Here is a 10,000-nt window from a genome sequence, read left to right as displayed (position 1 = left end):
GATTTGGCCAGGATGCCAGGGTTAAACCCCTACTGTTTTACCAAGGACATCCTGGGATTATTAACGACCACAGAGAGTCGGGACCTCAGCTTAATGTCTCATTCAAAAGTCAGCGCTCACTGACAGTATAGAGTCCCCGTCACTATACTGGGGCATTAGGACCCACACAGACGGCAGGTTGAGCGCCCCCTGCTGGCCTCACTAACACCACTTCCAGCAGCAACCTAGTGTTCCCATGAGGTCTCCATCCAGACACTGACCGGGCGCAGCACTGCTCAGCTTCAGTGGGCGACCATGTAGAGTAGCAGAGAGCTGCTGCCGGCTTAAAACCTAACTGAACAGTTGGGTTAGTCAGTAATTGACCCAGCACTGGGTTAGTGCAGTGTTTCTCAGTCTGTTTCTGGGATTGTTCTAATCCAGCAAGTGCTCTGCTGAGTGGACATCACGCCCTGCTTACAGTGTGAGGAGTGAGCTGAGGGAATCTCTACAGTCTGCTGCTCTCTGATCACCACTGAACACTCAATGAAACTAAACACCATCATCATCATCATCACCATCATCACCATCATCATCACCATCATCATCATCATCATCATCACCATCATCATCATCATCATCATCACCATCATCATCATCATCATCACCATCAACATCACTGCTCAACATGACGTACTGCTCTGTCATTATAGAGTTAGGCTGTAATATGTGCTGTGAAGTGGAACTCCAGCAGTCTGAATCAGCACTGAGTCATGCTCGAGTCGACTCATGAACTCTGAATCTCCAGCTGTGTGAGTGTGATATAGATATATGAAGTGTGCAGGGTTTAGATGGTTTAGTTAATACATAGATGATGACATGCCGCTGGTCAACATGACTGAACATCATCAGTACTGCTGCAGCTGTAGTTCTCTACCGTCAGCTCAGTCCAGCACTGCCTGATGTACTCTACACACGCTGTGTGTTACTGTGGCTGAGGTTAACTGTGTTTCTGCTGTGCATCAGTGTGTGTGTGTGTGTGTGTGTGTGTGTGTGTGTGTGTGTGTGTGTGTGTGTGTGTGTGTGTGTGTGTGTGTGTGTGTGTGTGTGTGTGTGTGTGTGTTTCTCTGACATTCACAGAAGGTTAATGAATGTAAAGCTGATGCAGAATAGCGTGAGGGATCTGCATTAATGATTCCTGCTGGAGTAATGAGGCTCTCCTTACATCCCTGATCTGAGAACAGTTTAATCACAGACTGACTCTGACCTGCTTGAAAAACCTATCCATCACTAACCCAAACCCTAACCCTAACTACACACACACACACACATTTAAGTTTAGGTCATATCACATGAATGTGTCAGGATTTCGGCAGTGTTTGCTGGGCGGAGGGTGTCGTGGGGACTCGTAAATGACAAATGGTCATCGTGACACAAGATTCAAGCGTTTCTTCTGGTGTAATGTGGCACAGTTCACAGTAACCAGCAACATGCCTGTGACGCATCACGACACCAGCGCAGAAGATCTGTCAGGATTATTTCTTTCCGTCTCGAGGGTGACGCTCATCATTCCTCTGTTATACCAGTGCTGCTGCTGTAATGCGCTGGTCAGGCGATCAACAGGCTGCAGATTTACTCATGAGTGGCTCACGGGCGGATAAGATCAGTCATTGATTATGCAAACTTTAAATACCTTTTCTGCAATATGAAGGTGTTTAAGGCAGTGTTATCTGACAGACCGACACACATGCAGACATCTCCATCTCACAGCCAGCTTCTGAGTTCTCTCAGCCGTCAGCAGAGTGTGTTCTCCAGAGGTCGTCTGAGAGCTGGTTCAGTGCTGTGATCACACTGCAGAAGCCTCTCCTGCTGATTCAGACGTGCATTAACAGAGGAAACAGTTTCATATCGGCGTCTCTGATACTCTCAATATTACACTCTCATCTGATTCAGCCTAGATTATTATTATATTTAATAAAGCAACACAATCTCACCGCACTGTCTCGTATAGCGGATGTGTTTAGGAGTGCTTCAACTGATCAACAACACATGCATTCAAATGAAGATAAAGATCACAGCAAATGAAAGTCATTAATAAAAGATATTTCTCCAGGAAAAATACAGGAATTAAATGTTTGTTTGTGCCCCTCCACTGCTCGACTGTACGGGTGGATGATTTGTTCCGCTCCGTCTCTCTCGTGGCGAGTTCAGGCGAGGGAGTGTTTAATTATTCATCTTATTTTCCACCCCTGGCAGGAAAACATAGATCTATATTCCAAAGGAAATATCTCACTATTAAAAGGAGTCATTAGTTTGACCCTGTCTGTCGTAGGGAATGCCCTTAAACACTGTGGTGATTAGGGGTTTATTGAGCATCAGTGTTTATTGAGGCTGAAATAAGATTTGTGATCAGATTGAGATGAGAGATACTGTCACAGCAGCACTCGTGACTGCTTTGGGAAATAACGCTCGTTGTAGACGTCAGGAACGACTGACCATGAAGGAATGTGTGGTCTGGCACATCTGTTACCCACGACATGGCAAGATTTCATCAAGACAAAACCACAGAATCTGACATGGGGACTTTCAGAACCGACTGTAATAATATTAGATAATAATAATAATAATAATAATAATAATAATAATAATAATAATAATAATAGATTTGACCGGTAGGCAAGGCAAGCTTATTTCTATAGCACATTTCATACACAATGGTCATTCAAAGTGCTGTGCATAAACAGGAATAAAAGATAATAAAAATGATTAAAAGAATAAAAAATGATTAAAACAGATAAAAACAGATATAAAGACACAGCACCAGATATAAAGACACAGCACCAGATATAAAGACTCAGCACCATGCTCATTCAGTAAAGACTGTTCAGTTCATCAGTGCTCTGGCAGAGGGTGTCAGTGGGGCTGTAGTCATTAGGCAGTAAGGCTAGGTAGATCTGAGTGTCATCAGCAGAGCTGTGGTAGGAGATTTGGTTCTTTCTCATTATTTGGCTCAGAGGGAGCATGTAAAGGTTGAACAGGAGAGGTGCCAGAATCGAGCCTTGTGGAACTCCACACGTCATGGGTGTCCACCTCGACCTATGGTCACCTATACTGACATGGAGCGCTCTCTGTACTGTGATGTGCTCTGAAACCAGACTGACAATTGTCTAAACTTGAAGTTTAAGAGCTTGTTAACCTGGTTAAAAACAGCTTCTTCAATGATTTTGCCAGTGAAAGGGAGATTTGAGATTGGCCTGTAACTACTCAATGTTGTGTTATCCAGGCTGCTCTTCTTCAAGAGGACTTTAACAACTGCAGTTTAGGTGAGTTAGGAAAGATCCCCGAGAGAAGTGAAGCATTGACCACTATTAGAAGATCCATTTGTAAACAGGTGAACACTGTTTTGAAGAATGATGTGGGGAGCGTGTTGAGACTGCAGGTTGATGTGTTCATAACTTGCATGATCTCTTCTAGATCTTTCTATTAATTGCCATGAAGTCAGACATAATGAGCCCTATCGTACACCCGGCGCAATGTGGCACAAGGCGCGATGCAGTTGTTGTTTGCTAGTTTCAGCTTGGCGCAGGAGTGGTTTTGACGTTCTGCAGCACGCTGTTTAAATAGTAAATGCATTTGCACTCATATGTGCGCCCACAGGGGTTCTGCTCTAAAAAAGCAGGAGTGTTTTGGCCCGTTGCTGGCGCGTTGCTATTTTGAGAAACTGTAAAAGTTTGTTCTTTAAACCAAAACAAAGTCGGTCTACTGTCTGGCGCAGAGTGCGCCTCGCTTACACACTGCTTAATACACACAAGATGAAGAGCAATACGCAAATATCTTTACATATGAAGAATTCAAATATTAAGGATATATATAGGATATAATAAGAATATATACAGGATATAAATATAAAAGATTAAAATATTACAAAAGATTATTTTCTAGCCAACATAAATATAAACACCACTGCCTTCATGCCTTCTACATCTCGGGAGGCTTTTTCAGTTCATTCAATTTGCTTTTGTATAATGTTATTATTATTAGCAGTATTATTGATTATATCCATATTTATATTTGTTTTATTAAAAACAAGCTTAGATTTGTCCACCTGCAGGTTTTAGACCATATGGGGCACAGCATGTGTTTTAGGATATAACTCAGTGTTTTGAGCACACGTCATTATTATTGTTCATTTATTCCTCTGGAAATTAGAACTGAATTTAGAAACAGTTTTGATAAAATCTTTGTGCTTAACAAACTAAATGAATTATTTATAGGCTAACTGATGTGTGTGCGTAAAGGTTTCCCTATCCACGAGAGCGAAAGTGAAGTCGATTATGAGATGACTTCTCTCATTCTCGCACTGCAGATGCTCTGTTCAACTGATTTCTCTCTTGTGAAATGATCAGTTTTTCCCACTTACACTTACTTTACGTCATGTAAATAGCAAATGTGCCAAGGCGGGATGCAGCTGGCTCTTAAAGGGAATGGAAGATGAGACTGATTGGTTTATTCTCAAAACACACCTATAAGAGAATGAGCTCAACCCTGTTAGACCAGGCGCCACGGCGCAAAGCGGATTTTTCCATCCTTATATTAGCAAAAATGGATTCTGACACGCCCTGACAGCGTTTGGACCATCAAAATAGAGCCCACATCATGCTCATTCAGTGGCTTGTTTATGTTCTGCTCTCCATCATGGCCGACTGCCTCACCATCATGAACATCACTACAGCTGTCAATACACTACTGCAGTGCAGATTCACAATCAACATCACATATTTACAGAACTGAGAGGATTTACAGTGTTGCTCTGATGATTAATGTTGCTCTGGAGCTTCAGTGATGCAAGAAACACACACACACACACACACACACACACACACACACACACACACACACACACACACTCCTTCATGGTGTTAAACTTATTCATTTGGGGAAATGCAGATATTATTATGCTGTTATTATTACAATGAACTTAATTTAGCCCCCACTGACAGACAAGCCCACACACACATGATTTAAGAACCCACCAGGATAGAAAACATCAACACACACATGCACACACTCACACACACACACACACACACACACACACACACACACACACACACACACCGTTTGTGCTAAAAGGCCACTGGGCTTCACTGATAAACAAAGAACATTATTTATACTCTTACCTTCAGGCCACACACACACACACACACACACACACACACACACACTCCCAGGAGACTCAGGAGACTATCTCTCAGCTCGATTTTACAATCATGTGTTGTGCAGCCTTGGTAAACTGATAATAATATCTCTATAATGTGTGTGTGTGTGTGTGTGTGTGTGTGTGTGTGTGTGTGTGTGTGTGTGTGTGTGTGTTCTCTGGAGATGATGATGATGATGGTGTGGGGATGCAGGAGTGTTTATGAAGACAATAAGCCGCAGCTCTGTGAGCTTCACCAGGTCTCAGGCGTGACATTAGCATAGAGCCTGTGCTGAAAGTGGCCGAGCAGCAGAATCATTTCAGTGTGTTTATGAATGATCATGACTCATTATGAAGATTTAAATGTGAATATTGTATTCAACGTAATCTCAACTGAAAAATAAAGAGAGGGGGCGGGGCAGATATTAGCCCCTCCCCTTTTAAGAACAGCCAATAGCATGTCTCTATCACAGACTCATACGGCTACAGCTGTGATCCTGCAGGGTCAGTGTGTGTGTTGGAGATCCAGCACATCAGCAGCCGTGTGAAGCGGAGCACTGCTGCAGGAGGATGAAGAGGTTATTCTGAGAAAACAACCGGCTGGATGAGCTTTATCCTGATCATTACACAGATACTGGACACTAAACAGAAACATTAGACACTAGAGATGCGCAGATCCGCTGAACTGTCACCCGAACCCACGGCTTCATACTGATCACCCCCCTGCCGCCCGCAGGCACGGGCCGCTATTCTGACAGTGTGATAACCTGATAATCAGGTCAGAATACATGCATATTATAAGACAGTGAAAGTGTTATTTGGCCCTGCACACATATCAGCTGTCGTTGAAGACCCCAAAACCAAAATATCACCTATTGCAAACAGGGGCTCTATAACTAATGAGGTGAACTTGTATGAACATCTCGCAGTGCGTCAGTGAATCTCTGCGTGTGGACGGCTCTGATATGCAGCCGCTCCTCCACTAACCCTGATTATGCTCTGCTTTTAGTCTGGGTCTGTGTAAACACACTGATGCGGTGTTGGGCGTCAGTAATGGCCTCGTGTGGAGCAGTTATCTGCCATTAAAGGCTTGTCAACACAAAGAAGAAAAGCTCCAGCGCTAAAGAGGAAACAGTGGAGATCCCGCAGAGCGCTTGATTATATTCTTACATCAGAACTGCTGAAGCTGCTGAATAACAGCACACACACACACACACACACACACACACACATCACCAGCTCACTCACACACACACACACACACACACATCTCCTGCTCAAACACACACATCTCCAGCTCAGACACACACATCTCCAGCTCAGACACACACATCTCCAGCTCAGACACACACATCTCCTGCTCAGACACACACATCTCCAGCTCAGACACACACATCTCCTGCTCACACACACACATCTCCTGCTCAGACACACACATCTCCAGCTCAGACACACACATCTCCAGCTCAGACACACACATCTCCTGCTCAGACACACACATCTCCAGCTCAGACACACACATCTCCTGCTCAGACACACACATCTCCTGCTCACACACACACATCTCCTGCTCAGACACACACATCTCCAGCTCAGACACTGTGCGGGAACACACACACATGCCGCATGTTAAATGACCAGAAGTGAATCTGCAGTGGCATTCACACACTCATTCTTCAGCTCTTCTTCATCTGTAAAGGTCATCCTCACAGAAATGAATATTCCGGCACCGCAGGCTCAGCTCGACTGAAGCTCTGAGCCGCTAATTTAATATTAAGCACAGAGACTTTAGCAGCATTACACAGGTTATTAGAACAACAACAATAATTAAATTAGATTAAATAAGATGAAATAACACAGCAACTAATGCTGCACAGGATGATCATTCAGAATGTGAAGGCAGGAGAATGAGGCCCCGTTTACACTAGTGTGTTTTAGCTTGTAAACGCATAAGTTTTGCTGCGGTTACACCATCCGTCCACACTACACCGGAGTTTTTGGGCACCGAAAGCAGAGTGTTTTGGAAACACTGGAGAGGCCGTGTTCATTCTGAAGCGCTGCTGCTGCGTCTCAGTGTGGATGAGGGAAAACAGAGACATCTGAACACAGAGGCGCTGCTGAGATTCACTAGCTGATTGGGGTTTTGTGTCATTGCGTATCCTTCCCTTATTCGTCAAGCCCCTATCACATGACTATAACACACGGCTTTAACACTAGCGGGAGACAGTACTGTAAACAACAACACGGACACAGAAATGGGAGTGTTGTTTGCACTATTGTCTGTTTTAGGCAGCATTGTGCAGTTCTTCATTTGTTACGTTTAGTAACTCGACCTCGTCCTCTGTCCACCTCTCCTGCTTTCTTTGCCATCGCGTTTAATGTTCAACCGGTGTTTGCTGACTGGCAATAACCAAATGCCGAGCGAGACGATGTCAGAGTGTGTGAATGGTCACGTGATATACGTTTGTGGTGGCGTAGTGTGGATGGAGATATGTTCAGAACCGCCAGGTGAAACGCGAGTGTGGACGCAGATCATTTTTGATCCAAGACGCCGTTTTAAAACTAAAACGCACTAGTGTAAACGGGGCCTGAGGCAACAAAACACAGAGGATTGGGCGATAAAACACTGTTTTACTGTATAAAATACTCTTATTTCTGAGTAAATACGGCTCTACTCCTATAATTACTGTCATATTGAATAAAATACTCACGTGTGGATCAGTGCACGTGACGCTGGACAGAAATACGTGTGTGAGGAACATGTTTACCTGAGAGCTTTTCTCATCTGGAAATGGTGAAATCCGGGTTTGCCGCTCGTCTCCTCTAATAAAGACGCGGCTCCAGTTGTGTTGATCGTCCTGCCTCTACAGGTGTGGTCAGTGTGTGATCAGGGCTCTTGGTTTGTTTATTCAGAGGTAAGTGAGTCGGTATGGTCAGCAGAACTCTTTCAGTGTTTAAGGACAGACATTAGTCTAATGATGTCTAAGTTAATAAAGTTTACAGAAGGTTAATATCACTCTAATATTATAGACTGAGAGATCTGCTGTAAATGCTGCTCTCCGAGTGTAAACATGTAAACACCACAATCAAACTATCACCGTCCTGGAGGATTTACTCCACATATTGTGACCGGAATAACACACGCAGCTTCCTGACGCTGCCTGCCGTGTGCATCTAGGTTTCCGGGAAATGCGGAGGGTTTTTTCTCTCATTCGCCGTGTGGTGACAAACATTACATGAAAAATACACGCTTAGAGCAGCTCCTCGAATCAAATATGTCATTTGTCGCGAGGGAATGACAGAATTCCCTGAATGAAAGAGCCAAACTGCAGTTAAAGTCCAGCATTTAATCATTTGGCAAATAATTTGATTACTGATGTTCATGTAGACACAGTCACCGTCTTCTCCTCTGTGTGTTGTTTTGTCTCCGTGTACATCAGCTCGTGCCCAAACAGACACTCCCATTTTTATGCAAATTTTTACAGACCTTCCCTCTTTTCCTCCTCCGACACTCCCCCCTAAACAGAGCTGGACACGCCCCCTTTCCTGACTTTTTCCAGAGTAGAGGTGTGAAACACCCTGCTGTAGCACGATGAACTGAAACAGGCTATAGTGTAGCTCCACTGCTCACTCTCTCACACGCTGTCCTGAAGACACTGCTGTCTGCTGAGTGCTCGGCCGCGGCGTGCAGGACTTACACTCATGACTGAGCCACACTGACATGCTGCAGCGGTGAACAGTATAGGGAGCACGACCGCGTGTTCAGCTCAGTACAGCAGGCGAGGGGAACAGCGCTGTTACTGATGTTCTGCTCAATATTCATCTACATCATCTGCTGGAAAAGACCCTGATGAAGCCGAGAATAGCCACATCAGTCTACCAGCGGGAGATTTCAGCGGCTGAACAACACTGCTGTGCAGATAACCCATTCAGAACAACCCAATCTACACCAGCCCTGCGAGACTGAATCAGTTCACACAGAACACGACCTGCCTAACAGAACCCTTCAGCCATGGTGTCGACCTCCTCCAGCAGAACCCAGTCCAGTACTGACTCAGGAGTTTAGCAGGTGCTGATACAGCGGCATGTGTGTGTGCGTGTGTGTGTGTGTGTGTCTCCATATTGAATCTGATGAGCATGTGTTGGTCTTCTGCCTCAGTCAGGATGTAGAAACACAGATGAACACATGCAGAGCTCTCACTGTGATCAGGAGTGTGGAGAGATTCACAACAGCACAACACACACGTGTCTGAAGACCACCACGTACTGCACCTGTCATCTCCATGGAAACTGAGGACTGGCGGGACACTGAAGACATGAGTGTCTCCTGCTGGACTGATGAACACTGATCAGGTCTACAGCGGACCCCGAACACCATCAATACACCTGACACAGGAAACACACAGTTCAGAGGGGTCTCATGCGAATTCAGGATGCTGTGTGTGTGTGTGTGTGTGTGTGTGTGTGTGTGTGTGTGTGTGTGTGTGTGTGTGTGTGTGTGTGTGTGTGGAGTGAGCACAGAGGTCAGATCATCACGCTGCTCCACTAGCAGCCTCAGCTGATTTCAGCTTGATGTGAACAGCGCAGAAGAACAGCTGTGTGTGTGTGTGTGTGTGTGTGTGTGTGTGTGTGTGTGTGTGTGTTTACTGCGGCCTGAACATACACCTCTGTGCTAATCCTCCAGCGCAGGGACTCATTAGCGGTCAGTGCAGATTACAGCAGCTCTGAGCACACAGATGAGCGATACGGTTATTAGCGGAGACACGCTTCATTAGCTGCAGCACACACACACACACACACACACACACACACACACACACACACAAC

This window comes from Danio rerio, chromosome 14 (assembly GCF_052040795.2).
Source record: "Danio rerio strain M-AB ecotype USA chromosome 14, GRCz13ab, whole genome shotgun sequence".
NCBI lineage: Eukaryota > Metazoa > Chordata > Actinopteri > Cypriniformes > Danionidae > Danio > Danio rerio.
The sequence above is the reverse complement of the archived record's forward strand: the minus strand, read 5'-3'. Positions refer to the sequence as shown.